The following is a 22,015-nucleotide window of genomic DNA, read 5'->3' as shown; positions in this document are numbered from 1 at the left end:
GACCATTGAGTACTTTCTTTCATATAACCATTGAGGTCTCATCAATATCACTCTAGATTACTAAGGATAACTGAGTGAAACACAAATAAAGTAGCAGTTCAAGCTATCAGTTGCACAAATGTTTTAGGTTATAAAATATAAAATATCTGGAGACCCACATGAACTTTTGCACAACTATTATAAACTGTAGGACAGGGACCAAGAATCAGAGTTCTTGCTCTGGACCATACACTTTAATGAAACTATTTAATACTAAATCTTGCTCATTTAGCACCAACTATTTATGATAAATAAATGGAAAGACAAAAATTTCCATTTATATAGGACAGAGGCTACCTGCTTTAACCAGTATTATCCCCAGCATCTGACATAAGTATCCGAAACTATAATTAGTACAACATACAGCTAGCACTCAAATATTTTGTTGAATGAATACTATGTCTGTCAAGGTTTAGGAAAGCTAAATACTGAACAGTGGAATGAGTATGAAGGTGGAGTAAGATCTGGGTTTCCATCCTCACTGTAGGATCTTGGGCAAGCTGCCATATCCCTGGGACCCAGTTTTCTCACTTATGAAACAAAGGGTTGGACCATGTTCTCTAAGCTCTTTTCTAGCTCTAAAATTCTTTGTATACCCCCAAATCCCCATTATGTCTCCCAGTCCAAGTGCAAAACATTGGTGTACCCATCCATGGCCTAGGGCTACTTTTATCTTTTGCTTAGTCCCTCCTACCAGAAAACACATACAAAGAAGCCCCAAGATGAGTTGCGATTTAGATAAAGCATAAAAATTCACTTTAATAGTTCAGAATCTTGGTTCACTGTGTTTATTGAAGCTGTTTTCCATCCTGAATTGAAAATCTCCTGTCTACTCTGACTGGCAATAAACAGATGTTCTTCAGACTGTGTTTGTAATATTGGCATCTTTTTAAAAACTTACATGTATGGTCTATATTTCAGCTTCTTGTTTTCCAATTCAGACAAGGGAAGAGATTCACCCCCTACTACCACCTGTCTTATGAAGACCTAAGAGGGCTACCAAATAAAATACAGAGCATGCAGTTAAATTTAAATTTCAGACAATCAATAAATAATTTTTTAGTCCCATGTTATATACCATGTAATACTTGGGACATTTATACTAAAAAAGATTACTCTCTGGCAACCTGGTCCTGATTTCCTATTATTATAAATAACCAGTTTCCAAAGAAATGTAATTTTAAGATGTAAGGTAAACACTAAACATAATTTAATTTTCTTTGATTCAGAAGGAAATTGGGTCTTCCAGTAGCTGAGATTTACCTCACTCTGGTCCCCCAACCTACCACACTTACAAAACATTGGAAATGACCTGTAAAATAGCACTTTCCATATGGCCTGCCTACCTGCTCCCAAACAGAACTAATAACCAACATGCCTCTGGAGGGAACATCAAATTCCCAATCTGCAGCTCTGGGGCTTCCTTATTCTACATTTGGTCCATACTCAATATGATTTCTTAACCCTTACTCATTCTTTAATGTGCTTCATTAGTACTTATATTTGTCTATCTTACCTAACATATCATAAACCAGTTAGGGAGATATTTTTTGTATGCTCACCTTCATCTCCTATCCTTCCCCATACACATACTACACTCAAGTGTAATGTATACAGAGATTTGGTGTTTTCTAAATATTAAATGTCACTGTACCATACTATAAATACAAAAGTTGTGATGTCTGCATTGAATTTGTACTAATCCTATTATAGACCTACAATTCAATTTTTTAATAAATTCACATCAACTGCTTTACTTTTGTATAGTTTAAGCATAAAACATATAGAAACTCCCGTTATGAACTTTCTGGATCCTTCGATATTTTTTAATAATCATTTATTAAGTATTTAATATATTCTAGACTCTCTCCTAGATACTGTTTACTATGCAGTATGAGTATAAATATTTAAAAATATATATCAGAATATATACAGGCTAATAAATGTTTTTCTACCAAGAATTAATTAACTTAAGTCATTCTCATAATAAGGCTGCTGTTACTTAAAACATTTGCACTCCTCTTTGGAAATTTCCTTTACAGCCTGGGGTACTATTTAAAGAAAATATCTTCAATGACAGCAAATCTTCATTTTTTTGAAGAAGTATCATCAAGAGTAATTCTGTAAATATGTCTCATTAATAAAGTGAGTGTTACAGAAATGTTGGTAAAAAATTGTATCACAGATACTGTTATTAGAGGCAAGGCAATATAATATTTTGGAATACAGAATCTCTCGAATCAACTATGTAAACATCCTAAACCCAAATGAGCTGTTCATTCTTGTGGGATGAATTCAACTGAATCATACTTTTTTAAAAAACTAATAAACACTTATTTTACCTCTGATAGTATAAACTCTCCCTTTAAGGTCAGGACAACATAAAGTCTTCATTGCTTGTCTGTCACTTATAAACGTGTGGTACAGTCTTCCCACAATCTGAGCAGAACTAGATTTAAATCTGGCTTTTTGCAGTCAATATTTAGAGTCAATAAGAATAAACCAAATTTCTAGCCTCCTGTACATTTTTCATCAATCCTTGGGGCAACAGGCAAGCACTTCAAAAATCATCCAAGAACATATTAATTCAAAGAAAAGGAAAAGGAAAAAAAAATCTAGCTCCTGATATTATTTTAGACTTCTGGTTACAATGTCAGAGACACAGCTGTGCATAACAGAAAGAGAAGTAGACCAGAGTTAGAGAGCTGGGCCCACATGCCTTTTCTGCCACACTGCATTTGGGCAGGTAAACAGACTCATGTCTCTTGGCTACAGAGAAAGAAACCATCATCTCGTTTAGATGGCTATTATATGAATTAAATGATACCAGTTGTTACATGCAACAGGCTTCTGACACAATCAGTCCTCTAAACTACAAAGGAAAATCAGAGTCTTCATCTTCATGACCTCAAATATTAAAGCTGGTAAGCCATATCCATTTTCTTAAACTAAAGCAATGGTCTGAAGTCTGGGACTGTCATTAACATAATTCCAAACTCTTCTCCATGTCAAAAGCACTAATCACCAGAATTGGGTTATGAGATATTTGCCATAAGCTGAAACTTACAAAGACAAACTTTATTTTAAATATTTTACATAAAAATCTTCTGACAACATATCACAAGATTATTTTGGACAATTTTTAAAAGTCAAACATAACTAAACCAGCAAGTGATCACTCAGGATTACTACTCATTAAAGACCTATGTCAGGTACTATGCTAGGTCCTGGAGATATAACTATCACCAAACAGCCCTTAAAGAACTCAGGCTATCTAGAGGAACAGACTTGCAAATAGATAAACATAAGATGATGTTCTAGAAAAACTATATTTCCTTGGTTCAAATAATCATTCTTTCCATTTCCCAGCATTCTTAGCCCATAAAATAGCAAATTCCACCCTTTTTTCCATGTTGAGTCCATGGGAATTTGAATCCCTAATTTTTGTTTAAAATATCTTTCAGAAGTCTGTAATTAAGAAGTAACACTGAAACCAAAAACTATTTTATACAAAGATTGCCTGTCTCAAGTCAGGCAAAGCAATTAAAGGGAAAAGAATTTGCCAACTCTCAGAAAATCACAGAATTTTCAAACTAAGGACACTATTTCTTTTTTATGCATTAGCATTCAGGGTCACTATCACATTAAAAATAAAAATGAAAAAACACAAAGACAATAAAAAAAACTGAGATTAACCGATAGGAAATTCAAACAAAACCTATACGTTTCACTGAAGTTTCAAAGATAAGTCAACTGTAAAGACGTTAAAGAGGTTAAGATCACAAAATACAGGTTATAAAAAGCAACACGTTATCACGATGTTATTCTTAATCAGTGGCCAAAATGATTTAAGTTAACTTAAGACTCAGAAAGGCTTGGACTCAGATTTTTCTGTATTGAATAAATTGGAACATGTCTAGAATACAGCAGGTCCTCAAATAACATCTTTTCGTTCAACATCATTTTGGTACAACGTTAATGAGAAAAAAAAAAAATTTCAAATCCTGGCCAGAGCCAGTGTTATCTGTGAGTTTTCTCTGGGTACCCTGGCTTCCTCCCACATCCCAAAGAGGTGCACATTAGGTTAACTGGTGTGTCTAAACTGTCCCCGCTGGAGCAAGGGTGGGTATCTGTGTGAGTGTGTCCTGCGGTAGCTTCCTGACCAGGACTGGTTCCCACCCTGTATCCTAAGCTGCCAGGAGAGGCTCCAGCCACCCATGACTCTGAACTGGAATCAGTGGGTTGGAGACTAATGAATAAAAATTATTGTAAAATAAAAATCTGTAAAGTCTATGACAATCACACAAATGTATGCTGTATGAAAACGCTCTGTGAACCTGCCATGTATGTGGACTGTGTTTGAACTACATGGTGGTAGAAGGTGTTCCTTACAATTTTCATCTCACACACACTTATTCCTTGATTCAACCCACCACCACTGCTGTCACTCACTGATTCACCAAAAATTGGGTAAATAATGAGCTTGTTTTTATGAATCTTTCTTAAATGTATATATAGATCACATATATTTCAATGTTTAAAATATGAAAAGTGTTTTGAGTCTTTAGATTTGGTGATGTTTTTGTGACCAGCAATATACCGTAAGAACTTAACTCGTTTTATCAATTAACCTATGGAAAAATTGGTTTCATTACAGAGTTCCACTTAAAGTTGCAGTTTCCAAGAGCATACCAACCATGCTGAGAACTTATTGTATGCTTCTGTCAGTTACTAAAAGCATTTCTGTATGTTTATTTAATTTTTCATTTTACCCCTTACAATTATTATTAATCAATTATTTTCTGACGTTTCAAGTAATCATTGACTTAATATAGTTACAGAATATAGAATCAAGTAAACCCTGACTTAATATAAAGCAACAGCATTCAGACACAGAAATGAGCCTACCTAAGAAGGCTGGAGGAATGCCTTATCAAAGAACCAACCTTTAAAGTGGGTTTTGAATAAAGAGTGGTATTTTGTAATGTGAGGAATTCAGGCAAGGGGAGTATGATGTACAAAGGCATAGAACAATGAATAGGGTGGGCATGTCTGTAATACAGTATTTACAAACTCCTGGCATGACCAGGAGTAATCATTGTGGGGATGGCACAGTCTCGGGGGCTCATAGTCTAAGGAGACACATATTAATTCAGTAAGTAACAAGTGAGAAACATCTAATTTTCTAGAAAGGATAAAGGGCTTCTTGAAGGAGTTTCAGGAGGAGTCCTAAAAAATGACTAGTCCAGGTGAGGATACTAGACAGGAAGAGCAGAACAGAACCACTGTGTTTTAACCAAATTGTCCATGACAACCAAGTTTTATGAATTCTTATTTTTTATTTTAAAAACTTCCTTCTTCAATATTAAGATGTCAATTTTCAATTCTTTCTTGTGATATTTGTGCTTGCCTCTAAACAACTTTACCAGTTTCTCAAATTTGCTCTCTCTCAACTGTAGTGTGCTGGGAAACCAGTTATCAAAACTTCTTAAAAATATTATTTAGGCCAGGCATGCTGGCTCACACCTGTAATCCCAGCACTCCGGGAGGCTGAGGCAGCAGCATCACTACAGGCCAGGAGTTTGAGACCAGTCTGGGCAACAAAACAAGACCCTGCCTCTACAAAAATAAAGAATTAGCCAGGTGTAGTGTTATGTGCCTGTAGTCCCAGCTACTTGGAAGGCTGAGGCAGGTGGATGGCTTCAGCCCAGGAATTTGAGGTTACAGTGAGCTATGAATGAGCCACTGCACCCCAGCCTGAGTGACAGAGCAAGACCCTGTCTCTAAGGAAAAAAAATTATTTAAAATATGAGTAAATACACCAAGTAAACACCTAAAGTGAGTAAGATGCTGAGAGTTTTGATACATGGGACTTCTGGCTCCTTACATAGGGCTTTTCTGCCAACTTCCTAGTTCTCTACTTTGTTTTACATGGTTCAGGAAGCTGGATAAATAATAGCCTTAGGCTGGAAGAGAAAATATCCCACACCTCTCCCCATTCTTCCTCTATTTCTGCTTTCTCTTTCATTCTTTCCCATTCCAGAGGCATTCCAGATGGCTATTAGTCCACTCTGTTGCATCCCAGGACAAGAAGACTGGTTTTCATTGACCTCAACATTAGACGAATGTCATGGTCTAGTTAATTTGGTACATTTCATCCTTTTACATCTATAACTTTTCTAAGTAATTAAGAGGTATTACATGAGTAGGGAAAAAAACACACCTACTCTGAATGTTTAAATATATATATATCTCTACTAACTACATGTAAAAAAGTTAGTCAATCGACTACATAATCTGTCCTGTTCTCTTTCCCCCATCACATCCCAATCCAGCTATCATCTTAATTTAAAAGTCTACAATGCCACTGTAATCTGTGACTTTCAACAATGACCCTAGGTCCTTGTGTACATTTGCAGCTCTAGGTCAAAGTATCATCCCTCTAGACCCCCAAAACCACTCAAAGTTTCCTCCTTTCAAACTCCCTATAGCATGGGCCTTATGGGGCTACCTGGTATCGAATATACTGAAGAGGCATGGCCAAAGAATCTCCTCAAAGGAGAACTTTTCCATCCATTCAGAACAAAGACCTTCAACCAATATAGCATCCCCTCCCCCAGGAAAACATTCAATTTAAACCTAGGGCTACAGGTACACATCAGGAAGGGAGACAGTGGGAGCAAGTTCAAGATTATGAAAAAACTGATAGCCTGGGTCGCTACTTTGGCTGTGTATGGAAATACAAGCACAGTTCAGCACAACTTACAAAACATTTCAAAGTAATAGCGACAAAATAACGGAAAACACCATCAAGAATTCTAAGAATAGGACATAATGGGAGCAAAACTTGAGATTTGAAAGCACACTGCAGAATGCCTTTCTTATTTGTATAGTAATAGCTGGAAACAGTATTCTCCCATTCATTACAGAAAAGATCAAAGACCAAGGAAGGAGACATGTGCACACACTTACACCGGTTCCCGGAAGCATATAACACCTGATGAATCACCACACAAAAAAGGAAACCAAGAAGGAACACACTGGACACTCAGTAAGGCAGACTTCAAGCTCTGCATAACAGCCTCTCTTCTTAGCAGGTCAGTTGTTACTGTCTAGCACAGTGATCATGTGGATATTTTTTTAAAGAAAACATTTATTTAAAATCTTAAATTCTCCATTCAAAAACCTGAAGATTAAAAAAAAGAAGATGGATACAATGTCATCAGAAGAGCCTACTAGGACACCATTAAACTTTCCTAAAGTTTTACTTCACTTACAATACAGAACCTTAACTTTTCTAGATTAACTCTTAACATACATTTGCACATAAATTTAGATGTTAAAGTTTTGTGGCTTTCTCCTCTTAAAAAAAAAAGGCACATTATTCTGTTAAGAAGCATTTTAGAAAAACATCTATTCACTGGCATTTTAAAATAACAGTAACATCCATTTCTATGGGATTCTTAGTATTCTGCCCTACTTAGTAAAGTCTATCTTGCTCTTTAGAAGCAGAAATAGTGGCATTCTTTTGGAAAGAATTACATTTAGGTAGCATAGTTATAAGAAAATATTTACCATCTTCGACTGTCATTCAACTGACACATCATTCAGCTAAAAGTTAAAAGAAACAGTTTACCTGTAATAAATTCTCACCCCAAGCAAATTATACTTTCTAAGACACAAAATAAGTATTTTACAGAAATCCAATGTCAGTGGATTCAAGCTCAACACTGGACACAAGATGCTCATTCAAGAGTTATTAAGAACCTCACAGGTATAAACAGGGCATTGTGCCAAGGGGAAGAGAAGGAAAGATTAACAGTCCTTGCTCTCAAATTGAACATCTCATGGAGGTGTGAAACATGTAAACAAAATATGAATTTTAAAAAGTGCCCTGGGAATTTGAGACAGTAAAGCAGACACCTAGAAGTGAGTGGAACACACTGTATACACACAGAAAGAAAAGACAAAGAATTCCCCCAAACCTGACCAGCCTCACAGAAGGAAGGCTGGAAGAAAAATTTCATCAAAAGACCATAAACTACCAAAATCCTTTAAACCCAGTAATTACATAGAAAATAATCATAAATGAAGATAAACACCTACAAACAAAGATGCTCGTCAGAGGAGTGTTTAACAAAGCAAAACTCAAAATCAAAATATCTAATAACAAGAGAACAATGGGATAGAATATTATACTCATTAAGATGTTAATGAAAAAAATTTAATGACGTGAGAAACTACAAAGTTTTCTAAAAGCATACAGTTATACCTACGTTATCGCAAGCCCCTCAATAGGTATACAAATTTTTTAAACAATTGAAGTATTTTTTAAAGATCAAAAATAATTAAAAATGTTAAAGCAGGCTATTTCTCAGATGTAGGATAGAGTGATTTGTTTCACTTTTACATTGTTTTGTATTTCCCAAACATTGTACAATCAGTGTTGTTATATTTTTAATTGGCAAAGAGGTTATGTATGTAAGTTACCAGGTATCTTTTTTTAGGATATCCCTTTAAGACCACTAATAATTCTTTTCATCTTTTTCTGTAGAGAATATCTTGTCTACAAATTCAACAGAACCCACTCAATTAAATTAAATGGTTTAGTATTTGTAAATTGCTTAGAACAGTACCTTAAAGGTAGAAAGTAGCTACACAGGTCTTCATTTTACTCATTAATTTTAAATTCCTCATATCTAGTCAAAGCAACTAGTGTGTTTTAGAGCTGGTCTATTTTTCATGGCACCTTGACAAAAGAACATTTGTGTCTGTCCCCCGTCAGAATTCTAGCATCTCTGAAGAGGTAACTGCTGTCTCCCTGGAGATTCTACTTCCTTCAAAGAAAGAGCAAAAAGAAATTCAAATATCAAGTTGCTCAAAGGGAAAAGAGAAAATTAATGGGGGGGTGGCATTTTACAATATGATCAATTGTTAAAACACAGCTATAAAAGTGTACACCTTAGTTTTGTTAAAGAGTCTCTCTCAAGTCAACATTTCATTGGACTAAACTAATACTAAAAAGAATATATACTTATAAAGATGAAGAAATAGAGAAATCATACACCAGACTTTTTTCAGGGAGACTATATGTCATTATTTGAAAAAAAAAATGTTTTTATATGTTTATGGGGTGCTTGGAGTATGGGGGAGGGGGCAGTGGTGCTGAGGGAAATCCCAAGAGAATACTCAAAAAACCAAACATGGCAACCGAATGTCCTACATAACAAAGAAATGAAGAATTTGAATTTGCAAAGTGGTTAAAGACTTGAGGGAGAAATCAAGGAAAGATGAGTTACCTGTAGACTGTCTTCACTAAAGAAATGTTCACTCATGTCTACATTGCTTATTTATGCTTTTGTAAAAATGGTTTGTTTTTCCAAAGTAATGATGAGTTGTGCACCTAAATTCCATAAGACTGCACACAGAGGAAATGAATCACAGGTAATTTATCTGGGTTATCCACACATTTGAACTTATTCCACATGAGTATTCATTTTTAGTTGTGACAAACATATCTACATAAAGTTGGGTTAGAGAAACAGATCCACAAGGCTTTTTTTTTTTTTTTTTTTTAAATATCAGCAGTCCTCTTAGTTCCTCTACCCTGTTTTCCACTCAGAGGCAACTAGAAACAGTACTTTCAAATCCTTTAGCTATTTGTTTTAGTACCTAACTCCATCTTTACAAATAACGCTTACAGTGCTCCTACTTGCTGTTCAGTTTCAGAATTCATATATATCTTTCATCACCATTCTTTCTCCTACCTCCAGCACAAACAAAAATGCTCCCCAAAGCATTTTTATCAAAAATATATAAAGAAATTGGAACTCAATAACAACGAGATACTGTATCTTACTGGGACCAAAATGTCTATCAATGGGTAAATGGATAAACAAGTTGTGGTATACCTATACACGAATCCTTATCAGCAATAACATGAACTATTAATATATACAACAGGGATGAATCTCAAAATAATTATGCAGAGTTTGAAAAGCCATACCAAAAAAAAAAAAGTACATACTGTAAGATTCCATGCACATAAATTCTAGAAAATTCAAATTAATCTATAGTGACAGAAAGCAGATCAGTGGTTGCCTGAGGAAAACAGGAGGTCGAGGAGGGGGAGGGAAGGAAGATACAGAAGCACAAAAAATTTTAGGGGGATGATTGTGTTCATTAACTTGTCTGTGGTGGTGATTTGACCGAAATACATATATATATCAAAACTCAAGTTTTTCACTTTAAATGTGAAAGCTTACTGTATGTCAACCGTATCTTAATAAGGCTGTAACATTAGAACAGGACACAAATAAACTACACAGAAATTTTGGACCCAAAGGTGTGGCTTTCTAACTACGGATTTCATAGTAGCATGATCTGACTGGGACATTTCCTTTGGAGACACACACACAGCCTATGTCAGAATCTTAGGTCTTTTCCCTTGAGCTGGTCAAGGTACTAAGATGCTTCTATTCCTGCCAGCATTCTGAAAGCTAGGTCAGGGACGAAGGCTAGGGATCTTAAAATAAATATGAAAACTTTTCACCATGGTACCCCGGTTTACAACTGTATTTAGTCTTCTCCAGAAAATAAGCCTCCAGCCTTCTGCAAGGGTCGGGGAAGAGAGGTCAGAGAGCTACAGAGGGTAGGGAAAGATGTCTGGGTATCACATTCTTAAATTTTCAACCTGTCCTCCAATTTTGCCCCACTGTCACCTCTTCACCACAGTACCTTGTTTTCCCAGCTCCAAGCCTTTGGGGAATTCTGTAATATAAAACGAGCTGCTTCTGGACTTTTCCATCATCGCTTAGAACTTAGTTTTTTGAGTCTACTAAGCTGACTCCTTGCAAAATTTTGGTGTGTGTTCTCTTCTCCCTTGTGGCTTTTTTAAGAATTCCCTTACTCTCATTTTAGTATATGTTTGGCAGGGAGCAGAGTTAAATGCCAGTTATATGCCACTTCTTTAAATGGAAATCTTAGATAATTTAGCTTTTCAATAAATGTATTTATCTTCATGAAAGAAACACGGCACATCACAGATGAAACATCAAACAATGATAAAGTAGTTGTAAGACAAAATTAGAAGGCAAACATAAAAGAATAAAGAACTAAATGGTTGAAAAAAATTGGAATGGGAGGGAAGGATCTGTTTTACCTATACAAATATTCTTGAAAGCCAAACTTTCAAGACAGAAAATTAATGAACCCCCCAACTTTATACTTTTTTGGGAGGTAACAAAGAAACCAAGTGATTTATCCAAGACCAGTAGGCTTTTTAGTGGTGAAGACAAAACTCAAATTTAAATCTGAAGAGTCCTTAACATACCACAGAATAAAAACCAAAACTGAAAGTTTTAGGTCTAATGACACACAGGAAGACCATAAAGATACACAGGCCCTAAGAAAGGTGGGCACAGCAAAAGGGATGCTGTCAGCAAGAAGGCCAGAGGTGAAACAGAATCAGGTAGGTCTCAGCTTTCAATTACATATATAAAAACAGTGGTATTTAAGCTCAAAGGCAGGTTAATTTAAACTTTACCCTAAATCCACTATGCATGTAGAGAAGGGTTGACTGATTGATCTTTATTTTTCTGATACATTCAGAGGATTTCATGCTGGAGAAGCTCCCTTTCCCACTTCATTGGCTGACCTTCCTTGTTTTCAGCACTCTTATCTGTACTGGTATCCTTAAACTCAGTAGTTCCCCACCATGGTATTAGCTGTCAAGAGTGTCCAAACTAAAGTACTTGAAGTTCATGAGTCACTTTTTAAACAAGTAAACAAAAAGGAGTAGTTACAGCATGATTCATTTGATTTTGAGCATGAGCAGAGAAGAAAAGAGCTGAATTATAGCAAAGAAACTAAAAATCTCACCTGACCCTACGTATCAATAAGTTAGCATGGAGTATAGGCCAGTATCACCCATGTATGTCCCAGCAGAAAAAGATCAAGACTTACTGATCTAACCCATTTCACTTTTGCTGGTTCCATTGATCTCTGCCTTCAGATTTTTTTAGTCTTTTCATTACCAAAACCACTTCTGTACTTTTCTTTAACCAACAATTTTATTATGATTGTTATTGCAATGTGAAAGCAGGAGCAAGTCCTAGAATTCCTTCCACAATACCTCACCAATAATTAGATCTATAAAATTTAAAAGGGTTGGGAGAACACTCAACAGCAGTGCACCCATACAGTTTCAGCTGTGCTAATCACCAGAAAGTGAATTATTTCTGGAGAGCAACTCTTATTTTTTCCAAGCATTTTTAAAGGTAATGGCTTATATACTGTATCTACATAAATCCTCAATTACTTGAATGTTCAAAATCACTACTCTATGTATCACATGAACATTCAATAGAAATGATAAAGTACAGGTTTTCCTTCTTGACCTAAGGCAGGCAGTTGAAGACTAATGTTACTATGCTTTAAACTTTAACAGAGACTGTATACCTATACTCCTTCCTGATGCCTACAGTGATTCTGGCCAGTCATGAGCTAAGAGTTCACTCTCAGTTCATGGAAAAGAACACTCTCAGAAAAATTAGCACCTACAACAGATTTCACAACTTAGCTCCAATAGTGTTCCTATCAATAAAAAGCATAAAAAGCAACTACGAGAATGTAATTTAAATTTAAACAATAATATATGCTTTAAATTACAGCATTTTACATGATGCAATGTACTAATGGATTATAGATCCAACAAGCACAACTTAATGACATCCATCATGATGAAAGGAAAAGATGTCACAAGCCAAAGAAAGTGAAATTAGTCATTTTAAAATATAAATTTTAACTGCTATCATAATGACTTATTACAATCAGAATAAACTCTAATATGAACAAATTAACTGCCACACTGAAATTCAGAAATGGAAAAGTACTTTCTATAGAGAAGCTAAATTCTACTGTCCTAGGAATATTCTATGGAATGTAGCTCTACCCTCCAAAAGTAAAACAAACTGTCCTAATAACTTAGCTGAGAAAGGTTAAAATTTCAAAGGTAAAAGGGCTTTAGAAATTCTCCCAGAAAAATTTCCTCAACTTTCTCTGCTTTAACAATACAAGCTATACAATCTCCAAATCCTAAATCAACATACAAAAAAAATATGCTGACTAGACATTTGCTAGATAAAATTCTGTACATCCTCAAGAACCAATATCTTACCTCAATTCCAAATGAAATTACTAAGACAAAAGGATATATAACAGAGGAGAAGTTTACAACCCAGACCACAAATATAGAGGGATTTAGATAGGAAAATTAATGAGAGATGACTGGAAAGGTTGGACTAATGCTGAGTTCTGAAGGATGGACACATTCAGACAGATCAGAAGACAGAGGGTCCTATCAGGTGAGAGGAAAAACAGTCACTGCAGAGGGGATGAGAGACTGCCGGACTCTACAGCCCACTTCAATCTTCACCTGATGGTCATTCTTTCCCTTTACCCTGTACCATCTGTCACCACTTAAATTAGCACTGATCCAAACACCTCCTGATGGAAAAATTTAGCTATTCTTCTTCCCCTTTGAGAGCATCTTTTTGGTCCACCACAGCTGCGAATGTAGTATTGAGATCACCTTGTGTGGGTAAACCATGAGCACCTATTTTCATGGCTCATCTCAGAACTGGGAAGCTTAGCTCTTAGTCTGAGATGGAACTTCTGCTGGCTCTCCCTAAAGCAGCAGTTCCCAACCTTTTGGGCACCAGGGACCAGTTTCACGGAAGACCATTTTTCCAGTCGGGGGGGTGAGGGGGCGAGAGGGGTCGGTGCGGAGCTCAGGCAGTGACATGAGCCATGGGGAATGGCTGTAAATACAGATGAAGCTTCTTTGCTTGCTTGCTTGCCCACCCTGCCGCTCACCTCCTGCTGTGTCCCCCCCCAAGCCCCTGCCAAGTTTCATGGAAAACAATTTTTCCACAGCTGGCATTGGGAGGGTGGCGGTGGGGGGGCAGCGAAGCTCTGCAGCCTGGTCCCTAACAGTACCTACGGGTCGTGGTCCGTGGCCTGGGGGTTAGGGACCCCAGCCCTAAAGGACTTTGGCTTGGTGATTTGAATGAACAAACATCCCATGAAACATTTAATTAAAAAACTCTTGGATTTCCTTCATTATCAACAGATGGCAAGAAGGCCATAGTGTCCTTGACGTCATATTTAGCCTCTGTTTACGTCTGTATGTGTGTGTCTCTGTGTCCCTGCGTTTCTGGACTGTCACGCAGTGGACAGTCAGCAGTACTGCAGTATGCAACACAGCTCTCAACTCCAGGAAACACAATTCATTTTGTGTTCTATGTAAACAGCACCTCCTGGAGGTGTGCAAAGTAGTGATCCTGGTTAGGCAGTACAAACAAGTTAACAGGGGAGATGCTCCACCAAAAGGGAGACTGTGAAATAGGGGGGCAAAACACTAAAACATTTAGATAGATTCAGCTCGTATTAGATAGTAAAGTATCAGAGAAGTTCCAGGAAAACTGCATATACTAGCATATCCTAGATTTTGGTTTTGTTATTTTCCCCCCAGGTTTTGAAACCCCTATTTTTATAATATTTCTTAGAATCAGTGTTCTAAAACACACTTTAGAAAACACTGAGGTACTTTATGAAAAGCCTTTGGAGTCAAGCTGAGTCTTGATGAAGAGAAAAATGAGGAACTAATGAAAGTGAAGAAATGCCAACAGGTAGGTTATTTAAAAATAAAAAAATTCTGGCACAAATACGAAAGGTAGATTAAAACAGCAGATCTGAGACTTTTGAGAGTACAAGAGTATTTTAAAGAATCCTCCTGGGAGAGAACTCACAGGGTTAATGAATGAATAATGAATGATCCACATGGCTAATAATAAAACTAAGAAGTATCTTTTAAGTTAAACAATCAAATCCTTTTTAAGACCTACTTTTCATAAAATATACTCCTAAATTTATGTCTGTACAGTAGTCATGCCAGTTTACAGTTAAGCAGTGTAATCTCAGATTTCATAGTGTAAGCAAGCATTGGTCCACTCAAACTATCTTTATTTTTCCCAGAGGCCCAGGTGACTACTAATTCAAAAGTAGGTATCCCAAATTTTGAGAAACAATATTTTTGGAAGTTACTACGCTGAGAAATACCAAATAATATTCTTAACAAACAGGTAACTAAAAACACTACATACTATTTAGAATAATTTACACTGTCCTAGGATATTTTAATAGAAAATGGCTTTAAAAGCCTATGGTAAAAAGTTTGTCGGTAGTTTATCTAAATCTCTGCCAGAAATCTTTATTAATTTCATTTCCAAAATCATCAGTAAATTATAACCTATGATTCCTAAATACATCTTAAGGTGGAGCCAATAAAACTAAGTTTTTGAACAAACAACAACAGACTCAGCAGCCCTGAGATGGACCTGGTTTGAAATTAATTTTATTATAAAATATATACAGGTACAGACTATTTACTACATTGTCATAAATGAAGCAAAAACAACCACATTTTAAAACTAGTCTTAAATAGGAAAATCATTAAAGACAAGTAATCCATGTGGTACGTGGTATTAGATAAAATAGTTCCAAAAATCAAATCATATGGACCTTAGATTGCTGAACTACACAAACTGTTATTCAACATTTAGTGAAACAGCAGTAATCTCTGTTTTAATGCACAGGATGGTAAACTATCAATTAGTCGGATATCATTAATATTCTTGAAAGACATTCAGCACTAACTTGCTGTTTTTGAAGGAGGAGCTGCTTGTTAACTGAAATTAATAAGAACCACTCTCTATGCACTAATTTATATCCTTTTAGTTTGAAGGAATAACCAAAGTCTTTCCTTCTAACAAAAAATAAGAGCTAGACTAAAGCATAAACATACAGTACTATAATGGAACAGCATTCATTACCTTTATGAAAATAAGACCCTACGTTCAAAGCATTTGGAAACGGCAGACATTAAGACATGAAAATAAAAAGAGAACATGCTCTAGAGTTTACAGTGCTTAATGAGTAACTTAATAAGTAACCACAGATGAATCTTCTGAAAGAAGACTGTGCACACATGGATAATAGACGTATTTTCAAAATTTATCAGTTTTACAATTTTCACAAAACCTACCATCAACATATCAAACTATCCTACAACAGTCAAATCTATTTGAAAGCACTTCTGATTTATAAAAGCATCTCAACTACAAAATTTTAACTTAGTTATAAATTCAACATCACTGTTTCTCCAAATGCAGACTACTGGGCCCCACCCCAGATCTGCTGAATCAGAACTGCAGGGGCAATGCCAAGGAATCTGCACTTTCAGTAACTCCCCAGGTGATTCTCATGCACACTAACCCTGGAGAACCACACCTTTCTTGTGAGGTTTATAAGGTTTTGGATTTCAGGAACTAAAATCTCTTCATTTGGAATCTTTCTAAACTAAATTTCATTACTAACAAATGAGTATTTCACAATGACTTAGGTATACATAGCGGAAAAACAAGTACATAAAAAGTTACAGCTGAAATTAAAACAAACTTCTAGTGCAGCACATTTTATTTTTGACTCAAGATTTAAGACACCCCTAGTCATTTCAAAGACCTTTACAAACAAAAAAATTCCTAACTTTAAAAAAATCCAATCAACAATAAGAAAAAATATAGTATGTTCAAATTCATTTATTATGCTGTTAAATAAATCATGGCATAAATTTTTTGCATTATACCAAATATAAGCAACGATTATGTAAAGCTAAACCCAAATAAATCTATTTATATTCCACTATTAAATTTACTCTGATCAAAAACTGATTTTTCAGAAACTTACATAACTTTTATAAACTTACATAAACATGTACAATAAGAAGAGCAGTAAGTAAAAACTAGAAGCCACCTAGAGTCCAGTTCTGGCTAAAATAGCTGCTTGTTATGTGGCCTTAGGGCCTAGACAACTCATTTTACCTACTAGGAACAAAAAAAGGTACAAGTATCTACCCTCACTCACCTCACAAGAATCAAATGAGGCTGTATGTAAATACATTCTGAAAAACTGTAAAGCATTTCATAAATCAAAACATTACTGAAGACAGCAGAATTTGAAAGACTCCATGACGCTATCTTTAAGTACCTGCTGTGAAACAGACTGTCACCAGAAAAATTAAAATGTATATGCCATATAAACAACGAACATAAAAAGCGACCTTTCAGATTCAATTAAATATTAGACACCATTGAGTATATAATACTATGTAAATCACAAATATAAAACATAAGAATTTGACTCAATTATCGGTCCTATGTCCTCATTTATAATAGATCCATTTCTTGTGTCAAGATATTAATGAAATTAGATGGACCATGAGTTGGTAATTGTCAATCTGGTAGGCATATCATTCTCTCTACTTTGACAATTTCTATAATAAAAACATTTTAACAAGATAATAACGTATGTGGTGTATATAGATTATATTTCTAAAATCTAAAAAATAAGTCTTTTACAAGTCATTTATCTTTTTGAAAATTATTCCCATAACTAGTCTATATCATTTTCTTTGCAATGTTACCTCAGATTCTATCTAGTCCCAAATAAGCTACTATCAGTACCTTTCCATATATCATGACAACTACTAGAAAATAATTATTCCCTTCTAGTTGACCAATACTCTCACTTAAGATGCAAAAATTTAAATCTTAAGTTTCTGCCTCCTGATCTTTATTTATTGTTTTTGTTTATTCATTACAAAATGCCAGAATAAAAAAGTGAAAACATCAGTTTGAACTGTATGTATGTGTGAAATGTAAGGAAAAATAAAGCAAATACTCTTTTTTGTTTGGTATTACAAAAAACCACCAAAAATTATAAGTGACTTATTTCACATGGCAAGAGTCTGTTTCATCCAAAATGAAGTTAACAAGTCTACTGACAAGGAAATTAGTAAATCTTAACTCTAAAATCAAGGATTCTATCACAGAATACATAACAACATATAATTACTCTGCAGGCATCAACCTAATAGCTCAGATAATGTCCTTTAACCTGGGGCCATATTCCACAGCTTGAAATAGACCACGCAGCAGTAAGGGCATAAACCAACTTTTTATCTCAAATAGATTTTCTGTTTAATTTTATCTTAATAAAGACTTATCTACAGCTCAATAGCTCATGCTTTAGAGTAGTCTATAAAGAAATTTCAAGTGTTGAATTAAAAACTTATATGCAGACAAAAGGGCAATATCTTGTGGTTTGTAAATAAAACTATATTTGGTAATATCCGCATGTTAATTTATTCATTACTTGAAAGCTAAATCCTTTTTTCTCACTTTACATCTGTAGTATAACAATTGAAAAGTGTCCTGTGCCTAAAGAGACGGTGTTCCTTCCATTTTTTATTTGGGAGGGACAGGTGAGGGAAGGAAATGTCACCAATGCAGCTGTCACTACAGCATTTATTTTCTAAGCATCAAAAATTCCATTTTTATATGAGATGCACCTGGGAGGAGCCATATATAGAAGTCACTTTTCCCAACATGGTCTTTATTAAACTTTAACAGTACTCCTGCTGGAAGTGTTCATTTGTATTATTTAAAAACAAGTAACTGTAAAAGCCCTCAGTAAACCCATAAAAGGCAAGTTGTTGGAAGACAACAAGCAAAAAAAGAATTACCATGCCTTATTCAATAGAGGTTAATAATCTTATCAATTTTGAGTGTTTATTTTAGAATCTGTTAATAGCCAGCAGCTAAAAAAAAAAACCTGTAAAACCACTATCATGCTGGTAGGTACACTTATTTTGGTGGCAATGGCTAGTTTTAAACACCTACTTACAATGCAGCTATTACTTTCCTTACTTCTTTTACTAAGTAGATCCAGACTACCAACATTTCTAATATTTTATCAAAAGTACAAATCAAATCTAGTTTCTAACCTCATCGCAAAATGCTACACTAAATCTCAAGCTTCAATTAAAAAAACCACAATTTCCCATACAACTGCAGAAATTTCTCTCAAAAGAGTGAGAAATAACAAAATATAGAAAAATGAAGACAATTCCTCCTTATGCGTCTAAATGGGGATGCCAGTAATGACAACTGCGATAAAAATCAAAACGTCATACTCTGAATTTACACCATTTTAATGAAAGAAAATCACGAAATTTTAAATTAAAGGTGGCGCTCTGTCCTCAACTCACCCGAATGTGACTCACTTTGCAGACTATATGGTAGGAAATAACAGTTACTTTTCAAAGATCTTTGCAGTTACACCCAAGCCAAAATCAGGACAGAGATCCACCCTTAATTACAGCAATTTAACTGTCTTAGCCGAAGCAAGGTAGAAACTAAAACGTCCCCCTGAAATCATGGCTACATGGGCCCATTTCATATACTAGCTTTCAAAGGCTCCCAACAACAAAAATGACTATTTATTTCAATTTTTAACTCACTAGGAGGATTAAAAAAAAAAATGGGGGGGAGGGGGACTCAAATGAAAAGCACAAGTACAAAAAGCAGATTCTCCTGCAATCCCTCTTAATTCCCCCAATCCGCCCCCGCCACACACAAGAACAGAGAGTCTCGGGAAGGCTGGCATCAGGGCAAGTGGTGAAGGCCCTCCATTCAAACACGTGGGCCACCATCCAAAGGGTTATACACCCTTTGCCCAATGAGAGTCTCATACAAGCCAGGCCCTTACAAGTACTTCTTATAAAATACACTCACGCTGAACAAGAGCCTTATTTTAAAATAAGACTGTCCTCAGGTGGGGGAGGTTAAACACAACAAAGGCTTCCATGTTGAAAGGCAGACAGTTAAGATATATGCATATACCTACACATGTATGAAAAAAATCCATATAGCTAATTCATCACCAACAGCAATCGATACCAACAGGAGCCATTAGATTATTAATAAACCCAGAAAAGTACCATGCACAGCAGCCAAGCGTGGCTGTCTGCAGCGCTCTAACCCAAGGGAAAGGTAAAAAAATCAGCGTGCCTAGAGCGGTCGAGCCCTCTGCTTAACTGCAGACCCCCTCAGCCCACCCCGACCACCCCCTGCGCTCCCCTCAGCACCAAGCACCGCCACACCGCACAGGGTGCGAGCACTCCCAGCGCTGCGAGTCCCGCAGGAAACTGGTGAATGAAATGCGCACAGAGACCAAGCTGGCTAGTGACCGCGGTGCAGAACCAGGGGTCGCTAACTAGCTTGGCCACAGAATTCTCCCGCAGGATGGAATAAAGGGAGCATACCCCCAGCCCCTGCAAACAGAATACCGTCCGCTTTCTTACTCTTTCCCAAAAATGGTGGGGGGGCGCAGTTTTTTTTCTTTTAAACTAAGTGAATAAACACAAATCGGAAGCAAATGTGAACATCCTGGGGGGCCAGACGGAAGACGTGGGGAGAAAGGCGAGGTGGCTCTCCAACTCTCGGGGCATCACCGTCCAGTGTCACACGCATCAACCAGCCACCCCGGCCGGGGGCCCACTAGGGGCCCCCGCTCCCGCCCGCAGTGCGTCTGGGGGGCCGAAGCCGGGGATTAAAGGGGTGACCCTCCCGGGGCGCGGGGAGAGGGAGTACCGGGCACCGCTGCCCTCAAGGTCACCACTCGTCGGGGCGGGGGCGACCGAAGGCTGGATGGGCTGGGAGGCGGCCGAGGCGTGAAGCCGAGGAGCTGCGGGTATAGACAAGAAGCCCGCCGAGCTCCATCCCTCAGGCCCGGGGCAGTGACTCCCGGCCAGACCCGGCGCTGAGGCGCACGGGGTGGAAGCCGCTCACCTTTACTATCTCCCGGCAGGACACAACCTGAGAGAGGCCCCCCGCCCGCCCTCGCCAACTTCTCGCGACCCGCCGCAACCCGCCGCGCACCCGGCTGCCAGGACCCCAGCCGCGACGCCCCGACCTCGGCGTTCCGCCCGGCCTCCCCCACAGGTGACCTGCCCCGCCGCCCTCGCGGCGGGCAGGCGGCGGCTGCCACTCACCTCGCCCGGCAGCGGGAACCATTTTCCGAGGGAGAAGGAAAGGGAGACTGTTGGAGGGTCGGGGGGCGGTGAGGGGCCGCTCGGTCCTCAGCGCGTCCGCAGCCGGCTCTCAGAGCTCGGGGCGCCACGCGGAGGTGCAGCTGCACCTCGGGGATGAAGCGGCCGCGGAGCCGATCGGCGTCCACCAGCCGGGGCTCCCTACTCACGCTGCACCGCGAGGAGGCGGCGGCGGAGAAGGAGGAGGAGGCGGCGCCCAGCCGGCCCCCGCCCAGAGCCCGGCAGCCGCCGAGTGGCCGCCCGCGTCCCCGCAGGACCCGCCTCCTCGGCTCCGCAGAGCCGCACACAGGGTGCGCCGCGCTCGCTCAGCACGGGCAGTTCCACCGGCCTCGCGCCGCCGTCCGCAACGACAGCCGAGGGCGGGGTGCAGCCCCCTCGGTGAGCACCGCAACCCGGCCCGCCCGGGGCGGAGCCCGCGGGCACCGGAGAGCGGACGGCCGAGCACAAGAGAGCTGCGGGCAGCTCCGGGCAGGGGCCCCGTTTGCACCGGGTGGCCCGCAAGATTGCCGTGGTAGGCAGGGGGAGGAGAACGCTCACCCGTTCCGGTCTGGCGCTCCCTTCTCTCCACACCCACACGCCTAACCGCTCCACGCTGGCGGCGCAGCTGCTCCCGCTGCCACTGCCGCCGCCGCCGCCGGAGCTCGCGCCGCCGCCGCTGCCGCCTTGGCTGGGCGCGGTCACGTGACGCGGCCCGCGGGGAGCCTGGGGGCGGGCGGGTGCGCGCGCGGAGGAAGCGCGGCTCGGCCGAGGACTGAAAGCCGAGCGGCACCGAGAGGGCGTTTAAGGGGAGGTCCCGGGGAGCGCGCCCCCGGCTGACGAGCGCGCGCCCGGCGATTAGAACTTGCCGCGCGGCCGGGAAAGGGTGGCCGGAGTGTGGGGCGGGGGAACTCGCGCTTCCGCGCGCCCCTCCCTCTCTTCCTCCCCCCGAGCGCCCCGGCTCGCTGCTGCCCCCGCCCCCTCCAGCTC

General features: G+C 38.9%; 1 protein-coding gene across 3 annotated transcripts in view; it reads right to left on the bottom strand.

Annotated features, from left to right (window-relative positions):
- Positions 1–21,735, bottom strand: part of ATP2B1 (ATPase plasma membrane Ca2+ transporting 1) — a 115,944-nt gene extending 94,209 nt beyond the window's left edge. Inside the window, exon 1 of one of the 3 annotated variants that reach the window (XM_045553266.1) lies at positions 21,587–21,735. The gene's annotated coding sequence lies outside the window, so the exon portion shown is untranslated. Of the gene's footprint in view, positions 1–20,992; positions 21,209–21,586 lie in introns of those variants that run through there. The other 2 variants (XM_045553268.1, XM_045553267.1) reach the window with 2 other exon arrangements.
- Between the last annotated feature and the right edge of the window lie 280 nt (positions 21,736–22,015).

Source organism: Lemur catta, chromosome 6 (assembly GCF_020740605.2).
Source record: "Lemur catta isolate mLemCat1 chromosome 6, mLemCat1.pri, whole genome shotgun sequence".
In the NCBI taxonomy this organism is placed as follows: Eukaryota; Metazoa; Chordata; class Mammalia; order Primates; family Lemuridae; genus Lemur; species Lemur catta.
Note: the sequence above shows the minus strand (reverse complement) of the source record. Positions and strands in the feature narration are given on the sequence as shown.